Raw genomic sequence first — 20,858 nt, forward strand, 5'->3', positions numbered from 1 at the left:
AACCCTTTCCACCCAGAAGCATCTCTTTAGGGAGCCTTGGCTGCCTAGGTCATGTCACATCCAAACCAATTCTTGATTTGGTGGTCACAGTAGGAGGGGAGCTCTGGGCTCAGTCTCTCCTGCAGCCTTTCCCATCTTTGCACAATAGTTGCTCTTTGCTTATCTGCCCCAGCAACTCCCCTCCCTCCCAAACAAAGGGCAAAGAACACAAAACATCAAAGTGAGGTCTACATTTTGTTAACTAAATTTGATTACGCTTTCAAACACCGAGACACACCTCTTGTCTGAACAAAGTTGTCGGGAGCTGGGTACGAATAACTGAAGACAAAGATTGTCCCCATTTATAAGAGATAAAGTCAAAACTCTATCATTTCTCCTTGAAGCAAATGTGAGTGCTGTTTACCAACACACACACACATTACTTTTTCTACAGTCCTCGTTAAAGAAGAAAATGTCTAACTTACATGTAGAGTCCACAAATTATAGCCATGCCAGACAAGGAAGCAGATGAAGATTGTAATTGATATTCCAAAATTTCCATCTTGACTTCCCCATCCTCAGAATTAGCCGCTCTATAAATCAAACCGACATATGAACATCTGACGTTGAAACCAAGAGGTCACATCTGTGAAAAGCATCAGAAACATAAAGAATTGGATCCTTCTGTTTTCTCTGAAAAAACACCACCCTTTCCACTATCCCCACCACCATTTCCACCATTATACCTTAAAATATCCTGTCTCTTCTAAGAAAATATTTTCCATATGTGTGTTGGTATAAACAATGGCCATTTTTTCTTTTCCCTTGGTTGTGTAGAAAACTAGGAATTAGCACTATTTTCCACAGTAAATCTGAATGAAACCTTGGCTGTTTCTAGGTAAATAGGTATTATTGAGACACACGTGTGTATATTGTCCACCAGTAACCTAAAAGAGATGAAAATCCCTCATTTCTTAAGAGTGTTTCTGTTCCTGTGATCTGGGTTAATATAACTCAGAGTTGAAGGCACAGACTACAAGTTTAAGAGATGTAAGAGTTGCTTCCTATTCTTACTCACAACACCTTAGGAGAATCACTTGTGACTCTGGGCCTTAGGTCTTCTCTAAGAAGCTCCAAGCACAAATACTCATGAGGGCAACATTGGTGACCCACCATCCCCGGAACATGTGTTCTGAGCTCTTTTCTAGTCATGGTGATGGACTTACAATTGTAAAATGTTTAGCGCTGAAAGAACCTCATAGACCGCTTCAACAAAATTTCTTATTTACAGCTAAGGAATCTGAGTGTGAAGAGCATAAATGACCTCTTCAAGGTCATACAACTGTGGACAAAAGACCTTGGTCTCCTGATGCCCAACCTCATTCTTCCCCACCTCCTTGCTTACATTTTCAGCTGAGTCATCTGTACACTTGCAAGGTGTCTTTGGCGACCCCAGCATACTTGCTGAGTGGCTGGTGAGGAGGGGAGCAGCCCCTGGCTACTGCAACAAACTTTAGTCTTCCTGAAGTTAACCAGTCCCTCCAGGAATGATCCATGGCTCACCTCATACTGCTTGAACAAAATGACTATACCATGTTGCACATGGTATAAATTCAATTAAATATTTGTCCAGTGAATAAAATAAGCTAATCAGCCCAGATGATAGAACCACATGGTTTATTTTGTGGTTATAAATAGACAAATGTGGGGCTTCCCTGGTGGTCCAGTGGTTAAGACTCTGAGCTTCCAATGCAGGGGGTGCAGGTTGGATCCCTGATCAGGGAACTAGGATCCCACATGCCATGCGGCCAAAAAATAAATTTAAAGAAAAAGAGAGAGAGAGAGACAATAGTATTGCATTGTAGAACATTGTAGAAATGAATATAGCTTTCCCAAATCAGGAGACTGTGAGCCATCACCAACCTCAGGGCCACGGTGACCCTCACTCTATGTGATGACATAGTTAAAGGTTCACGTGTTATGGAAGAATTTAATAAGGTGCCAAATGAATGGAATTGGGAGTTGGAATCAAAATCACTAGAGAATCTTTAAGATCATGCTCTTATTTTATCTATTTGGGAATCACAGACTCAGAGAACTAGTGGAATTTGCTAAGCTGCCCCTGACCTCAGGTGCAGCTGTCTCCACCACCACAGGCTGACTCCTACACAGTGGAGGGCTTTTGCCCATGAGACTAGATCTCTACAACATAGAACCAGTTTCTAGAGTTCAATGTTCTATTCATAGCCCTTCAAACATCTACTGGCTAATTAATATTGGAAATTTAGTCAGTTTAGTTGGTCCTGCACCACTGGTAGGTTATTAACCATGAGATTTCAGTCTGTATGCTGTGTTGATCAGCTAAATCAAACTGTAGATTCCTTCCATTTAACTTGGATAGGCGATCTGACTCAACACCTGCTCAGAGGCTAGCTTTGGTTTCTTTCTCCAGGTGGACTGAATTTTGACTTCCGCCTTTCCTCCGTTCTTACACTTTCTGAAGGGTCTGCAAATGGTGGCTACTCTGTGGGCAGAGAGAACACCCAGTCCACGATCACCAGGCTTGTCATCCTAAGTGTGTCAGTTAGACTGGCTGTTCATTCCACAACCTACACACCCCACCCGACTGTTCACAAATGTCTGTAGGATAGATTGAGCCTTCTGCTCAATAGCCCAGGAGAATGGGGATTATTGTCCTCTTGGTTAAAAGCGAGAAAACAAGAACTATTTGTCTGGGAGCATCTAGAGGATATGTAAGGGAATACATCCTCCATGCCAGCTTCTCTCTTTATCGTGGGCAAAGGTCAAAGAGTCTATACTCATGCTCAAGTGAAATCTAAAGAACTGCAGACCTCCCCCTCCTCTCCAACACAGCCCCCAATCAGGGCTGGTATAGGTAAATTTCACCTCCTCTGAAGGGAGAGAGATTTACCTGTGTGCTCACTGTACACCCAGGAAAATCGTTTCTCTGCAAGCTCCTCAAATGCTCCATGTTCTTAGGTAGTCTTATTGCCTTACTAAAAGGCTTCCACTGTTGACTCTACTTGACCTCAGTCTCCTATCTGAAAGAACCATTCTTCTTGATCTGTATGTAAGTACTGCCCAGCCAGATTGCCCGAATCAACCTGGTGATCCAGGGAATGACATGTTGCATCCAGATTGTTCTCATAACCCATTGGTTCCACTTGTTAGCTGGCTCTCTGAACTTAAATAAAAAAGAGAGGGCTTCCCTGGTGGTGCAGTGGTTGAGCGTCCGCCTGCCGATGCAGGGGACATGGGTTCGTGCCCCCGTCCAGGAAGGCCCATGAGCCATGGCCGCTGAGCCTGCGCGTCCGGAGCCTGTGCTCCGCAACGGGAGAGGCCACAACAGTGAGAGGCCCGTGTACCGCAAAAAAAAAAAAAAAAAAAAAAAAAGAAAGAGAAAGGAAAAAACTCTAAGGAAATATGGTCAAGTAGGAAATGGCATCCTCCTGTTTCAGAAAATGTTGGCAGTATGGGGTCAGCAATCTGGGCTGCAGTGCCAACTCTATCAGGTAGTAATTAACAAACAATAATAACAAGCAGGGTGAGAGTGACAACAGGTGGCTTCACTTAATTGGTACTTACTGGATGCCAGGCTACATTCTTAGTGCCTTACACCTATCTCATTTAATAATATTTCCAGTGTAAGCAAATTGGTCAGACTACTTTCTCTTTCCAAGGCTTTGATTTTCAGATCTGTTACACTGAGATGATAGCTACATCACAGGGATGTTGTGAAAATTAAATGAAAAAACAGAGACAAGGGCAATTATTAAACTCTAAAGTGATTTACAAATATTCCTTATTATCCTTATTATTATAGAGGTTCCATTCCTTCCAAGAACATTCAAGGAAAAAGTCCCCAAGCCATAGCTGAGTCCTGATCAAGTATAGATGTCCCCTAGCAGTCAACCCTGTACCCTCAAAAACAAAGCAAGGCACCCAAGCATCATCTTTGAGAAACCAGCTTCATTCATCTTTCACAAAATTTAACAAAATGTTCTTAACTAAGTGAATGCCAACGTAAAGATTGGGAGGTTGATCTCTCCTTCTCCCTCACAATAAAGCAGTGACATAAAGTAATCTGCATGCATTTGACAACACCCCCCTCCCCAGCTAGAAGTTTCCATGAAAGCAGAAGAGGCTGTCAGCATTCAAGAAAGCCTTGCTCTCTGGAAACTTTCCCAGACTGAAGAGGCCGCTGGAAACCTGCTCCATCCCACAGGCCCCTCAGGCAAGGAAGGGCATCTTAAAGGGGCTTCAGGCCTCCTGTGCCTCTCTCTGGGCTGCTTGCTCCAGAACTGAATACCCTGATAAGAACACAGTTTGGTTTTTTTGAAATGCTTTTAATGGCTATCCTCCCTGCTAACTAGGGTTTTAAGTGTTTCCCCAGTCTTTATTTTTAAAAATAATCCCCTGTCCCTTCAAGAACTGAATTATATTTTCACATTTTCCACTTTCTTCTCCCAGCACTAACTTCCTGAAAAACTGCCAAACTGAACTGGGTGAAATTCTGCCCAGATACCTTCAGGGTTGTATTGTGCTCTCAAAGGGAGGAATGCTTTCTGTAACTCCTACACCTCTGCAACTTGGGAGAGTATAGCTTTCCCTTAAATTGCCTTTTATGGAAAATTACTCACTTTAAGACAATAAGCTCTAAGTTCTACTCTGTTGGATTTTCAAGAGGCCCTGTCACCACAGCCTTACAGCAGTGAGCACCACCAGCTGTGACAGAATACAAAGTGCTGGTCCCACTGGCCAGTGAAGAAAATACCACATGGCGGGCTCCATAACCACCACGTTATTGACAGGTAAGAGGTAGACCTTAGAGGCAAAGGAAAATGAACTCAGGGTTTGAATTCCAATTTCACTTATTAGCTGTGTGACTTCAGGCCAGTTATATAACCTCTCTGCGCTTGAGTTTCCTAACTTCTAGAATGTCAGTAATGATAGTACCTACTTTATAAAATGATCATGAGGAATAAATTTATATAAATAATGAATGTAAAACTTATTTAGAACATTTAGTAAATACTGGTGCTGCTATACTTTCTGTATTAGTTTTCATGTGGCTGCTATAACAAATTACCACAGACTAGGTGGCTTAAAGCAACAGAAACTTATTCTCCCTCAGTTTTGGAGGCTGGAAGTCCGAAATCAAGATGTCAGCAGGGTTGGTTCCTTCCAGGGGCTCTGAGGGAAGATCTGTTCTATGCCTCTCTTCTAGCTTCTGATCGCTGCTGGCATGTCTTAGTGTCCTGGCTTGTAGCTGTATCTCTCCAATTTCTGCCTAGGTCTTCATGCGACCTTCTCCTCTTATGTGTCTTCTGCCCTTTTTTCTCTTATAAGGACTGTTGCCAATGGATTTAGGGCCTAAACCAACATGATCCCATCTCGAGATCCTTAACTTAATTACATCTGCAAATGTAATATGGTGATAACCACATAAGGTCAAATCCACAGGTCCAGGTAGACATAACTTTTCAGTGGGCTACCATTTAACCCACGACACCCTCTCTCCAAATAAAAATGTCAATTTAGGTCACACGAGCCTCAAACTTATTCTCCCTGTGTGAAGCAGCAGGACATGGGTCAGTTTTCTGTTGTTGTTGTTTTTTTTTCTGCGGTACGCGGGCCTCTCACCGCTGTGGCCTCTCCCGTTGTGGAGCAAAGGCTCCGGACGCGCAGGCTCAGTGGCCATGGCTCACGGGCCCAGCCGCTCCGCAGCATGTGGGATCTTCCTGGACCGGGGCACGAACCCGCGTTCCCTAGCATTGGCAGGCGGACTCCCAACCACTGCGCCACGAGGGAAGCCCCCATGGGTCAGTTTTTTCCTACAAATTTCTTCACTCACTGTTCCTGTTCAGAGGCCCTTCTGATCAGACTCTTCACAGATATGGTAACACTTGTTTTTCTCCTGTCGTGTGGCTCATGGATTTGCAGATGGAACATGGGCATAAGTGATGGGAAGTGGGGAATAGTGTTGTAGACGGAAGAAACAGAAGATGGCCTCACTCAAACCCTCATATCGTAGATGAGGTAATAGAGACCTGACAAGGGGATGTGCCTTGCCCAGGTACTTCAGGTGACATGATGACAGAGCCATCACAGAGTCAGGCACCTGGCACAGGACCCTGCTTCTCTTCCCTGTCACCTCCCACTGCGTCACCTCCCACCATACCCCACAGTTATAATAAGGTCACACCCAGCTTTCTATAAGTCCACATGGGGAAAGTCAGCTTGTAACACACCTTACTTGACACCCCTGATTAATTCTAAAGGTCACACCAGTTTTAGTCCATTAAATTAAATCCATAAAATTAAGATGTAAGTAGCAAAAGTTAGCCATGCCAGGATGCCAATCAACCTTTGATTTGCTTTTTTAAGTTTTGGGGTACAAGGAGAAAGTTTGGAAAATGGTTCCCATCCTATATAAGGGCAACAGAATCTTCTAACTTCATGTGAATCTTTGATCATACTAATAATCTCACAGCCCGAAGATTCGCCTGATACACCAATTGTTTGGAACTCAAATATTCCATTCTCTAGGATTGATATTAACCATAATGAATAAGTTCCCAGGCTAAAGCATACAAAATAATACAATTACAACAAAAAAAATCAAGATAAATATTAACAATATAAGTAATTTAAAAAGAAAACTTAAATTAGACAGTTAATTCTTTCATTAATTTGTCCAGAATTTCAGCTTGAGCAAAAATAGGTTTAATAAGAAGAAAATGAGGAGGCAGAAGGGAGGTTTTAGAAATGCTGATGGGGGTTTCTGGGTATTTTCAAGGACAATTTAATTCCATTTTGAATTTATAGATTCTTTTTCCCAAATGGAGAAATATTGTATAGCTCTTTACAATTTCAAACTGCTTTCAACACAAAGTTTCATTTTCAAGACCAGATGAGTGAAGATTTTATCAGGCAACCACACCAGATGAATTCCAGCAACTGATAAATTAGCAATTGGGAAGAAGTCATTACTGGTCTCTCTCAAATCCTCATTACTCAGAGTGCGGTCAGGAGCATCAGCGTCACTGGGGAGCTTGGTAGCAATGCAGAATCTCATCCTGACCCCAGTCCTACAGGAATCAGAATCTGTACCTTAACAAAATCCCCAGGGGGGCTCCTATGCTCAACAGCATCTGGGAAGCAGTGCTTCTACCAGTGAACAGTGGTGTCTTCATGAAATAAAATAAAGTGGTTAACAAGAGAAAATTCTCATAAGAAATACACATTTGATTTTTAGTTTCAGCAGTGTTGCAAACTGAACTCAGACCCTCTTTCCCTTTACAAAGCAGAGATGCTGGATAAACTACAGTATTTTTTTAAAGTCAAACTCAAAAGACAGACGGGGGAGTTTTCTGGTTTCCAAAAAACTACATAGGAACTCATACAACTTGAGGGAATGCAGCAGAACCCTGGAGGGTAGCAGACCCTAAAGGAGAGAGACTAGAGTCATAAAATCCCAATGAAAATCAGAGATGAGGCTTTGGGTCCATATGAAGTGTGATGCTAGAACTTACACTTCTACATAAACCCTCCCCGCATTGTGTAAGGTGAATGGGAGAACTTCACAAGAGGGCCGAGTAAGAAGCAAAGAAGCATCAGGTCTGGTAGGCCCACAAGCCCTAGTTTGTGCCACGTATAGATATGGAGTCCAAATGAATACTATCCACATGGTGCTGGAATCTCAAACGGACATATTACTGTGAAAATTCACCCTAGACAAGTGAAATCCTGGGGACACCCAGACAGGACAAATATAAACCATCTCTGTAAACGTACTCCCACAACCCAGGAAACATATGACTCATACATTATGATAATAATCCCAGCTGAGGATGAGCCCGTAAGCACAAATTAAAACAACATGAGAAAAAAATTCACTACAAGAGGGCATTATCAGGTACCATGAGCAGTGGATTAGCATGCCCCAGAACACAGGATAACAGAACAATCCCAAGGAGACTATCGTTTTATTTAAGCCTCAAAGCAATTTACTAGATAAGAAACCTGAGGCTAACAGGTAATTTAAACAGGTGGAAATTGAAGTTCAGAGAGTCTAAGTTCTATTAAGGATTGAGGGCTTAAATCCAGTCCTAATACTTTTTCTACCACATCACATTATCTGTTGTTAATAAATGTATGACTAACTCATACCCTAGTTGGATCAATTCTCTGATTCATTTAAAACAGAATAGAGAGAAGTGACTTTCTTAGATTGGGAAGGGAGAATTCTCATTCAGTTAATTTGATCTTAAGCAGTCCTTTTTTCACACAACAAAGGGAGGAAGGTAGGTAGGTATCTTTGTATACTCAAGAACTTTAGTTGGGGAAAAAGGAAGTGACAGTGTAAGAAGTTTGAGGCAGTTGGACAAAATGGGAGGTAATAGGTAAATATCCATCTGGATTTCCAGAATGTTCAGAAGACAAGGATTTATACCTTGGCAATTGTCTTTATTTTTCTAAGGTAGGATGTCAGGTAATCACTGGAACTTGAGCCAAGATGAGGTTTTGCTTTTACTCAGAGCATCATCATGGTGTCCCTGAAAGGCTTCTTGAAGTTGCAGCTTCTAACCCACAAACCCCCATGAAGGCTGCTAGGGAATTGGTGTATAGCTCAGGCATTACAGCAAAGCCATAATTTCTTATCTCTTAGCCCTTTACTAAATTACAATTAAATTCCATCATTCAAAACTGCCTGATCTTGAGCCAGATGCATATATCACAAGAAGGCATTAAAATCTGACCTTTTCCAGTAAGAAATGTCATGAGTCCATCACAGAAATGTAACTCCCTTTCAAATTAGAGCTAAGAAAGATTTGAACTTCAAAGGGGAACTCTTCAATTACAGGTGAATCAGAGGACTTTCCTAGTAACCTCTTAAAATTATGAATTCTAAAGAAAAAATAAGATGACTTTTGTGTTTCAGAGCACAAGTAAAAATGAATGAGTAACAGGTGGGAAAAAATGCTACATACAAAAAGTGAAAAAGGACTACACTGATCCATCTGTTTGAAGTCCATTCTAAGTTTACTGGAAACTTGAAAATCAGTAACATTTCAGCAGAGGCCCTAAAATCCAAAACAATTATCCACTGTCTCTTTTACTGGCTAAGACTTACATCTAGTGGCTTCATCAGTATAGATAGCACAGAGACTGCAAAGAGTACTGTGGGGCTTGGTGATTTCAGAGCTTGCTCTTGGAATATTTATCATTTTAGCTCAGTAAATAGCTAGTTCTTTGTCAGCAGGGAGATAAGCAGGCACCCCTATCAGTCTTGGTACTTTCAAAAGCACACTGTGGAACATCCGTCTTCCCTCTGATGACCATCCAAGCCTAGAAAGTAAGTATTTAGGCCTTTGTAAAGAAGAGTCATTCAAATAAGAAAAAACTTAACTGAATAGTAACAAGAGGAAAGATGGGGACTGGGAGCAACCAGAGACAGAGATTCAAGAGCAACGGCAGGTGGGCTCTGCCATGATTGGGGGCTGGGGCTGGGGCGGGGGGATGGCTACAAGGCAATTCTAACTGAGGAGTATAGACTGAGGCCATACCTAGGCATCTCAATCTCCATCAGCACAAAAGCAAACTTGGTGTTCATGGGAAGCAGGATGGTTTTCCCAACATCCATTTATGTCTTCATTTAATAAATACTTATTGAGTTCCCACTGTGTATACATACATATCAGAGACATACCATGAGTATAAGGAGAAGGAAAAGAGATAATAAAGCATACGATAGGTAGAAAAAACAGTCCAAAATAAAATAACTAATTCGAAAGAAGAAGAAATGATGCCAATTGTGGGACTCTGTAGCTTCATGTAGAAAATAGTATTTGAGCTGGGCCTTAAAGAAAAGGTAAGATTTGGACATACAGATACACTATGTGGGACTGGTGTCCCACCCCCAGATATTTTTATTTAATTAATCCAGGGTAAGACCAGGCATGGGTAGTTTTGCTTTACTGAACACTTCCCAGGTGATTGTTATGTGCAGCCAAGACCGAGAATCCTGAGCTAGAATAGGGCAGACATGGAGACTGGTAGTTTGTACCCTTGGAAGTTTGTACCAAAACTCTGTAAGAATACCAGCTCCCAGTGTGTCATGACTCATGAATTGACACAATGCCCCACAGACAAGATACAGGAAGAGAGGCCAAAGCAAAATACTGACTTCAACATACTCATAGTACTTTGGGAAGTTCCATTTATCAGATGAAAGGCAATAACACAGGACATTTATGGACACTGTCTGGTGCTCTGGTGGACTCCCTACCAGAACAGCTCCCACCTGAAGGAACTAAATGAAGAACTGGCCACATGGAATCAGAAGTGGACAGACTCACAGAGTGTGCGTAATGCTACTTTTGGATCTGTGTTTGAGAATAGAACCAGGAACACCCAATGGTCTCACCATTGTGGTGGTCTCTGTGATAATTCAATAAAGCAAGCATGAGCTTTTCTCAATGAGAAGGCACCTTTCAAAGTCTGAACTTGAGAAGGTATGATATTGTAAGCTTAGGTGGGCCAAATATTTGCACTGGGCAGCAGGGAATCTTCCAAGTGTGAGGCTTGTGAACATGTCTGAAAGAGTAAAAATGGAATCATATAGCTTTAGAGTGGCCTCCTTCTAAAGTAAGTAGAGCAACTTGTGTTCCACTTATCTACAGCTGTATAAAAAATGACTCAAAAATGAAGTGGCTTGAAACAATTTATCATTCTTTCTCATAGTTCTGTGGGTTGCCTGGCTCAGCTGACTGATTCTCCCTTGGTTCTCACACACAGTTGTGGTCAGGCAGTGGCTAGGGTCATCTGAAGGCTCCACGGGACTGGACATCTAAGAGGGCACACTCACGTGGCCACTCGCTGTGAGCTCAGCTAGACCGTTGACTGGAAGGCCTACATGTAGCCTCTCTCTGTGACTTGGATTTCTCACAGTATCATGGCCAGATTCCAAAAGACAGGAAGTAGAAGCTGCCAGTTTCTCAAAGTCTGGGTCCAGAAACTGGCAAATATCATTTCCACTATATTCTGTTTTTGTTTTGTTTGCTTTTTTTTTACCTGTGACAATGATCAATTTATTGCCTCTCAGCTGTGTAATTTCTTCTTTGTCAGCAGAATTAATGTTAAGCTTTGTCAGTGGAGGTGCTGGAGGAGGGAGGGGCTTTCTCTTCCTGGTTCTGATGTGCTCCTGTTACCTCGTAGCTTCTGTAGCTCCTGGCTCTGCAGTTCAAAGCAGCCAGCAGCAAGCAGCAGCAAGCAGCTTCTCCGGGCATTCCTTTGGTTTGGTTCACAACAAATTCTGAGGAGTGTCACTTCCCCATGGGAGGTTTCTCCAGGCACCTCAGAGGGCAAGTTTCCAGCAAGTTCCAGAGTGAAGATTTCCAGCTCGTTCTTCTGGCACAGCATCAGAGCAACTTCACAGTCATGTAATGGTCATGGCCATGCCTTGACTGTATTCTGTTGACTAAAGCAGTCACAGAGCCTGCCCAGATTCTAAGAGAGGGGACTTAGACCCTATATCTCGAAAGAGGAATGTCAAAAATACAGCCATCTTTAATCTTCCACAACTTGTGAACAGATTAGCTCTTATTCTCAACACCATATATTTGAGCTTTAAATGGATATTTTTCCACAGTTCTTTAATAGCAACTCCCACAGCAAATAAAAAAGAGCAATACTATATATAATACAACTATAAAAGAGTAATATTGTGTTATTCTTCACTGCAAGCTCATCACCTATAAGTCTGAGTTGGTTTTTTCCAGCAGTCAGGATGAGTTTGCACCAAATATCTCTTCTCTCTGCCTAGTTCCCTCAGTGACCAAAAACATTATGTCTACAAAGACAGGGGCAAAGACAGGGTAAGAAGGACAATCAGTGGACCAGGACACAGATCAGGCCACACAAAAGGGTCAAATCCATAGCCTGGGTTTTACGGCCACTCTAGAATGTTTCCACAGATTGTGACTGCTGGAACTCTGCCAGCGTCAGCCCCACAGTCCATGATGATCCAGCGCTCAAGAGCTTCTGCATCGCTAAATGCTTGCGGGGCTCAGAAATCAATATCTAATCACACTTAAGCTGGAGCCCGATATTCTGTACACTCAGCAGTGTAGGTTTCTGGTTGCTGGGTATATAAAAGTTAACTTGGGAAGCAGAACATTCGTTGGAATGAGCTGCATTAAAAATATCACCACTCTGGTTCAAATCACTGTTAATGACATTTATCGAGTGCTCATTTTGCGAGGGTCCCACTTTACCAAGAGCTGTAAGATGGTACAAAGGAAACAGAAGACACTTTTTTTTTTACCTCAGAAGCTAATGTTACCTTTTTCTTTTCTCACCCCTTCACTAGGAACATAACAGCTAGATTATGTCTCAAAATCTGTCAGCTTTAAAATCCTGAGTAATGGGAATATCAGAATGGGAACATCAGCTACACCTGGTTCCCTGGTAGGAAACTGCTAGTCTCTTTTCAGTGAGGAGCATATTAAGAAACCAACTAGGCCTTTTAGTAAGCTGTTGTAGAGTCCCAGGTGTAACCAAGTCCCTACTGTCCCTTCTCTGTCCCTAAGCTATATAATTCACACCAAATTCACAACAAAATCCCTAATGAAATTTCTAGTAGCAGCTAGACATCTAGCTGGGAAGTTTGTACATCTAGTGATGTCCCTTCCCTTTTTTATAGGCTAGCTCCCCTATCACCTAAGAAATGGATTTGTGTAACACTTCCTAGATGAATGCTTCTCAAACATTAATATGCATATGAATCTCACTGGGGATCTTGCTACAACGCAGGTTCCAATTCAGCGGGTCTCAGATGGGGTCCTGAGATGCTGCTGCATTTCTAACAAGTTCCCAGGTAATGTTGATGCTGCTGGTCCTCAGACCACACTTTGAGGGGCAAGGATAGAGGTTACTATGGAGAGAGCTTTACCTGCTTCCGGCAGTGTTCAAAGGAAGAAAAACAAAACAAAGGTCTCCAGTTCCCTATCTTTTCCTCTCTCTCACTCAAGCACTAGAGACTATATGACAATCAAGCCTCAAGAAGAGCCTTGGGAACCTCAAAATTCTCCAAGTTGGATATGAAAACTAAACTCCAACCGTGACCTCAGGTTTAAAATACCAACCCAGTCTGCAGACACCGACAACCAGAAAACACTGAAAACTTAATTTGAAAGCTTTGAATCTATCCTCACAGTCATGAATATCAGAGAATCACTTGAAATTCATTGTCTTTTTTTGACACCAAAAAAAAGAGGGTGCATGTTTGCTTGCCTTATAGGTCCTGTAAATTTGTTTCTTGACTGAGAGTTTAAGACAGAAAGTTAGAAACTAAACTTTTTCCTGAAGCATCTATATATTAGAAGCATAGAGGTTTGGATTTTTAAATTTATTTTGGTTTGAATTATCTAGATATTTGTCCTGACTCCTCAGATCATGCTAAGAACTTATTTTGTTGTTTTCCCCAAGTCTTTTATGTTCCTTATCCGCATATTATCTTAGGTCACCCTGTCCCTTAAGGTCCATAAAATTGGTTCAACCTCCTGTTCTGTACACTCTGGAATGCCTGCCCAGGACCTCTTCGTGTTCCTGGGGGAACTTATGTTCTATGCTTATTTCTATTTCAAATTATACTGAATGTCTGTTCTCTACTTCTTAGCTTTTTTTTTCCTCCTAGATTATCCCCAACCCAGTCCCACCTTCATTTCAAGCTCTTGTGTTTTTTTACTGAAGGTCATAAGTGGAGGATTTTACTGCTGCACTGCAAACAAGCAAATTTAAAGCATGTATCACACAGCACCATTCTTGAAAATTCCATCAGGCACCTGCCTTCAGTACATCTCTGGACCTTTTGCCTTCTTGCTGATTATTCCTCTTCCCTTCCTTCGCATTTCTCTCTCTGCACCACCTCTCTCCCTGATTGCCCCTGAACAGTCCAACTGTGTGTTCACCCCCAGTAATGTAGAGCAGTTTAGCTCTCCACATCCTCTATTCCCACACTGTGCCAAACTCACTTTTTAGGCAACATGCTAATGAAGTAGGTCCAATCTTCGGGCGCTGGTTTGTTTATTCTTGTTCCACAGATGCTTTAACCCAAAATTCACAGAGCAGTTCCTGTAGTTCAAGTGAAAAAGTGAGAGTGGTTAGTACAAGGGCTCCAAAGCTCTTAGTAAACCTATCCAAATTACATACCACTCGTTTGCATGTATCAATGAAGAGATCGGTGGACACACACAAACACTCAATTTTGGAAATCACATCACAAAACTTTGCCTTTTTCCTCTAACTTAATTCATTCAGAAAAAGAGAAAAGCACCCCTGACATCCAAGAAGCTGACCTAGCACTGTTAGCTGGGCCTTGACATTCTCCTGTTGAACGTAAACAGTTTCACAGAAAATCATCATCAAACAAGGCCACTCTGTGACCAGGATGGAATGAGACAAAAACACAGCCATTTAGTAATCGTATCTAAACACAGACAAAGCGTGAACATTGTCCAGACCACAGAATAGCAGACAGCCTGGCTAATGTGAGTGACTGCTGCTTCTTTCCCAAGTACAGCTTTAGCTCTGCTGCACTCCCTATACATAAGATTTACAGGGATATTCAATAATAGAATTGTCCTTGATTTCAGAGAGTAGCAATCCAGGTTGAACCTCTGCTTCCTTGGGTCTTCCCCAAAGTACTCAGTCAAACAAGTTCTATAAGTCCTTCCTAACAGCCTCTTGCTGAGACACACCATGGTTGCCCATGGTGTGCATTCTCCCTTTCTGGAATGAGTAATAAGCATACTTGTTCAAATCCAGGGGTGTTCCTGTGGGTCTTCGACTGGAGGGCATTGACAGGAAGCAGGACGGATTTGAAACAAAGGTTGAAAAAGTAGGACCATGAATGTTTTGCCTCTGGCAGACTGTGGTACAAACAGTGGTGTGGCACAGTTGAAGTAGTGATTGTGTGGCCATTTTCTTCCAGGACGCCATTTTGCGACTACATGGAAAGTAGACGACTACCACTGATGCAATCTACATGAGTCTATGTAAATAGCAGCTGTGCAACTGGAATCTGCATCAATGTTCTCTCCAGTCCAAATTGGATTTCTTCATATAACCTCTACACCTTGCATGCTGTGATGTATCTTTACACACAAAGACTTCTACATTTTTCATTTTGAATACAAAATAACATCCAGACGCTCATTTGAAGATTCCTGGCAGACTAGAGCACCACCTGTTCTTGATTTTTTTTCAACCAATTAAGCATTTGAATTGTTTCTCATCTAAATTGAATTTGCTTTTATTATTTTTTTCCTGCCTTTGTTCTTTTCCACAGCCATCAACAATATCTAGTAAACAATTGCTTAATGTGCTAAGGAAACAAAAGTGAGGTTGTAGGGAAGTGAAAATGAGAGGGGATAGTATGGAGTGAGGAAGGAGAGCTGTAACCTGGTACCAGACCTGGGACTGGCCTTGTGTGAGGTGACCTTGGACAGGTCACTGCACCTCTCTGGGCTTTGGTTTCCTCTGCCATAAAATGAAGATTAGATGAGGTCTCTGAACTTTTACAAGGTAAAACTGTCACCATCCTCCTTGCTCCCCTTCACTTCCTCCTGACTCAGAAGAGGAGCAACTTCTTCATTCTAAGACTCTCCCTTCCATTGAGATTCCAAACTCACCCTTCCTGGGTTCAGTCAAGTTGTTGTGCTTTCTCTTGAAGCTTTGATTCCCCCCTTTTTTTTTCATTAACTTCTTCCCTCTTTTTTTACCAAAAGCCCTACTACCAATTCACTGTCAAGAACTGACCAATGACTTCTATGGTTTCTTTCTCCAGAGTCCAATTAGTAGATTTCCCACTGACTCCATGCTTCTTCCTTTGCATCTAATCCATTTTCAACCACTCCAGTTTTCAAGTGATTTGGAAACAGATATGAGTTCAACACAGCTCAAGGAAACGTTTTGTTTTTAAAGCAGCATGTGTTGTAAATGAATTGGTAACACAACAGTGTTACACTTACAGCAATCAATATGTATTTAATAACTTGTTTGAAACAAGCCATATTTCTATTTTTCCATGAAATTAATCAGAAGTGTTCATAGAAATCTTTATGGAACACATGATTGTATGAATGTAATTTTTAATTTAATTTGCATTTAAGCAAATAGATTAAATTTTTTTCAACCAACTACTAATTTATTTTCTTTGGCTTATGGTTTTATTAATTTATGATTGCTTTTGTTAGACTAGAAAAATATATGAGAAGTCAGTTCTCTTAAAAGGACTAGACTGAACTTAAAGTCTGTGCCAGTTAAATAACTGAAAACCAGCTTTTGCAACTCTTTGAAATAGGAAGTACAGAGTTTTGACTATCTTTGCCCCAAAAACAGCAAGTAAAGAAACTCAAGGCTTGTCTCCTCTGCTCTCACATTAAGGAAGCCCTGAACCCACTCCCTGACAAGCCTCGGGACTGAGGAATAGGCACTGACAGGACTAGCCAAAGGTGTAGCTGCTTTCAAAGTGCTTTCAGTAAATGATGTCATTTTGTTCTCATCACTCTAGGAAAGCAGAAGGGGCAGATAAGCAACCTCCCTTTTTCTCTCCACAGTCTCCTAGTGTCATATAAAAGATAATCTTCCTCACCTTCACTCATGAATTCATGCATCCAGAAACATTTACGGTGCACTTATCGTCTGCCAGCGACTGCTCTAGATCACTGGTTCTCAAAGTGTGACACCACCCCCCCACCCCACCCCACGGCGAGGCCAGCAGCAGCAGCAGCAACACCTGAGAACTTGTGAGAAATACAAATTTTCAGCCCTAACCCACACCTACTGAACGAAACTCTGGGGATGGGCCAGCAATCTGTGGTTTAACAAGCCCTCCAGGTGATTCTGATGCCTGCTAAAGTTTGAGAACCACTGTTTTAGATAAAAATAGGAGCAGTACACATGCCTTGGCTTCAAAAGTTTCTCTAGGTCAGTGGAATAGATGGCCAGGTAAATAAATCATTAAAATATAATGAACGGGGGCTTCCCTGGTGGCGCAGTGGTTAAGAATCCTCCTGCCAGTGCAGGGGACACGGGTTCGAGCCCTGGTCTGGGAAGATCCCACATGCTGCGGAGCCACTAAGCCCACGCGCCCCAATTATTGAGTCTTCACTCTAGAGCCTGCGTGCCACAACTACTGAGCCCACGCGCCACAACTACTGAAGCCCGTGCACCTAGAGCCCATGCTCCACAACAAGAGAAGCCACCATAGTGAGAAGCCCGTGCACAGCAACGAAGAGCAGCCCCCGCTCGCCACAACTAGAGAAAGCCCGCATACAGCAACAAAGACCCAATGCAACCAAAAATAAATAATAAATAAATAAATTATATATATATATATATATATATAAAATGAACGATATCCAGACTAATAAAAACATAGAAGAAAAGCAAAGTAAACTGACCAGTAGCATTATTCAGAGAAGGCCCACTGACTCTAAAGCACTGCACTGTGAAGAATTAAGAAAAAAGGAATTAAACAAACAAAACGTTCTTTAATGAGGTGTGGGATCTCAGGCCTCTGTGCTCATCAAGGGAACAACAACATCAAAAACGCTGAAACCAGTCTAGTCCAAATACAGGATCTCTGATTCTCCTTCCGAATTCTGTGACTCTCTGCTCCCACTCCACAAGGAGATTACAATCAAACTTGAAGTCAGATATTAAGAATTTCAAAAAGGTTGGATTCAGGGGCCGCTGTAGTTAATTTTCTTTGGGGAAAGGTAGTAATCAATTCTCTGAGTAGAAGGGAGGTGAGTGCTAGGCGTGTCTCTTACTTTGTTACCAGCTCCCTTATAACACCAACAACTTCCTATGGAGGAAAATCCAATGACCCATCCCTGTCTTTCTAGCCGTGATGAGAGAACGAGGGGCTTGAGGAGTTTCCTTTAGGGTTTCTCCATGCAGATCTCTTGATGGGAGCCTATATGCAAACATATCAGCATTATCCCTTAGTAACAGCTACCATCTGGATAGCACTTTTCCATTTACAAAGTGATTCATCTATGTTATCCTATTTACCTTCTTTTGGTCACAATCCTATAACCAAAGGGTCTCTTTCAATTCTTATTAAGAAAAAACTCAAAAAACCTTGTAGGGTCAGTGTTATGGGTTGAATTGTGTCCTCTTAAAAATCAGACATTCAAGTCTTAACCCCCAGTGTCTCATAACTTGGAAACAAGGTCGTTGCAGACGTACTTAGTTAAGATGAAGTCATACTGGAGTAGGGTGGACTCTAATCCAATATGAACAGTGTCCTTATAAAATGGGGGAATATGGAAACAGACATGCACACACAGAGAGAACACCATGTGAACATGAAGGCAGTGATGAGGGTGACACTTCTATAAGCCAAGGAACACCCAAGATTGCCAGCAAACTACCAGAAGCTAGGAGAGAGGCCTAGAACAGATTCTCCCTTATAATCCTAAGAAGAGACAATCCTGCCAACACCTTGATTTCAGATTTCTAGCCTCCAGAACTCTGAGATAATAAGTTTCTGTTCTTGAAGTCACCCAGGTTGTGGGACTTGTTATATTAGCCCTAACAAACGAATACAAATGGCTTCACCAAAATCTCTGAGGGGTATTGGCCACAAGTGGCTTTGGTGCCACTTCAACAGAGAGGGCACAAAGAGGAGTCAGTGTCACCCCACTGTGCCACGAACCTTATGAAGCTCTGCCATCTCACAGGCTTCCTTTCATCAACAGTGGTGCTCAGGGTCGTAACCAAAGGAGCCAGCAGAACTGGCTGGCACAATGGGATGCTTGAGGGACCCAGCAGAATCCCAGAGTAGAAGGAAAGAGGAAAAGCTGAGGCTGCCACTTGTCTGGGAAGGCATGTGTGACATGAACCCCCCATCCCCCCATCCCATGGGGCCCCCATGAACACCTTGGGGGCTATTACCAAGCAGGAGGTACAATTCCCCCACCAACAAGAAGAGCAAAAGTCACTGAAACAACCAGTTTAATCTGATCAGAATTTTAGTTAAGAAAATGAGTCATAACTTTGAGTTCTGTTCTGGGATTGCTCTGTTCATCCTGGGAAAAGCAGAAAACTCTCACTTCCCATAGCATTAAGGTAGAGATGTTAACCAGAATCATTTTGTGTAATTATAACTGTATAATTAATATAACTAGCTTAGAAATAATTATCACAGATATTTTCACAACCCAGAACTGACAACTGTTAATAATTGTAAATTCTAGTTGGCAGAAATATCTGTTAGTTATATTATTCTTTTTCCTTTTCTGTTTTCAAAAATATCTCCAAAAAATCTTTTTAAAGAACTCTTATCTACCAACCTATCTGACTATAGATCTGACATTTACCAGCATTGTGAGTTTGAGCAAATGTTTCACTCTCTCTGAATTATTTCCTCATCCACAAAGTGAGGTTCATAATAATACAAAGTTATTTATGAGGATTAGAGGTGATGTATATAAAGAGGTGATGGTAGACAGTAGGCATCCTCAAAATGGTGACTACTCTTATTCTGAATCTCCTCACTAATGTCCCCAACGTGTAATCATCCAGTCCAGCCATGAGCACTTTAAATTTTGACAAGGAAACCTGACTTCTTAGGCTGGCCTGTTACATTTTTTAACTCTTCATTGTTAGAAAGTCCACTAAATAGTCTTCCTGCAAGTCACTGTGGTTCTAGTTGGGGCACAACATCCTTCCATTCGGTATTCTTTCAGCACTTTAATTCAGCTAAGAATCTTCCACCCTCTTTCAGCCCCCGCCCCCCATCTTTAATGCTTCTCTTTTCCATGTTTAAATGTCTCAATCTCTCTATTATCTCAGATGGGACTTACTTTTCGGTTCCTGCACCATGATGGTGAATTTCCTCCAAGCACGCTTCCATTGACATTTACCTCTCTAAAAATTGTAATGCCTGGAGTTGAGATTGGAGCTGAACTCTTCTCCCTACCCCATATCTTTGTTCTAGATCATGGATGGGCAAACATTTTCCATGAAGGGCCGGATAGTAAATATCTTCACCTTTACTAACCATATAATCTCCGTGCAATCACGCGACTCTGACACCATAGTACAAATGCAGCTATAAATAGTATGTCAAAGAATGGGCATGACCATTGAAAATGGGAATCTTTCTTTAGTAGAATATCATCTAAAACAGAGGTCAGCAAATTGTGACCCATTGGTCAAACATGGCCTGTTTTTGTAAGAGAGATGTTTTACACAGCCATGCCCATTCTATGACGTACTGTTTATAGCTGTGTTGGCACTACAGTATCAGAGTCGAGTGACTGCACTCTTGGCATAGAAGTAATCTGATTCCCTCATGATGGAAGTTTTCCACAAATACACAGAAGATCCGGAGCTCCCAAGTGGAGAACTTTGCCTTCATCTATATTACATAGCATCTTGATAGATTCAGCTCACCTCGCTAACCTGTTGAGTACTTTTTGGGTAATCATTTTATTATCTAATGCGCAGAGTCACATTCATCCTTTCCTTTGTTTATACATTATTTTCTCCTTTATTCATAAGCTGTTTGAATAATTAAGGTATTTATGTGTAGCAATTAATTAGCAACTAATGAGGCACAAAACCCCACAAAATTCCTTTCACCAGCTGTTCATAATTCAATCCAATTTTTTTTGTTCACTCAGACTCCGGTATGTCCTTAATTAACATTTGTTATCATTTCCTGCCTTGATGACTCAGTGCCTATAGTGTCACGAGCCTATTACTGGCACAGGAATGAAAGGAACACTGGATTCTGAGTCAAAACGCAAATATTATTTCCATTTTTGTTACTTATTAGT

This window comes from Phocoena sinus, chromosome 9 (genome assembly GCF_008692025.1).
Source record: "Phocoena sinus isolate mPhoSin1 chromosome 9, mPhoSin1.pri, whole genome shotgun sequence".
Taxonomy (NCBI): Eukaryota; Metazoa; Chordata; class Mammalia; order Artiodactyla; family Phocoenidae; genus Phocoena; species Phocoena sinus.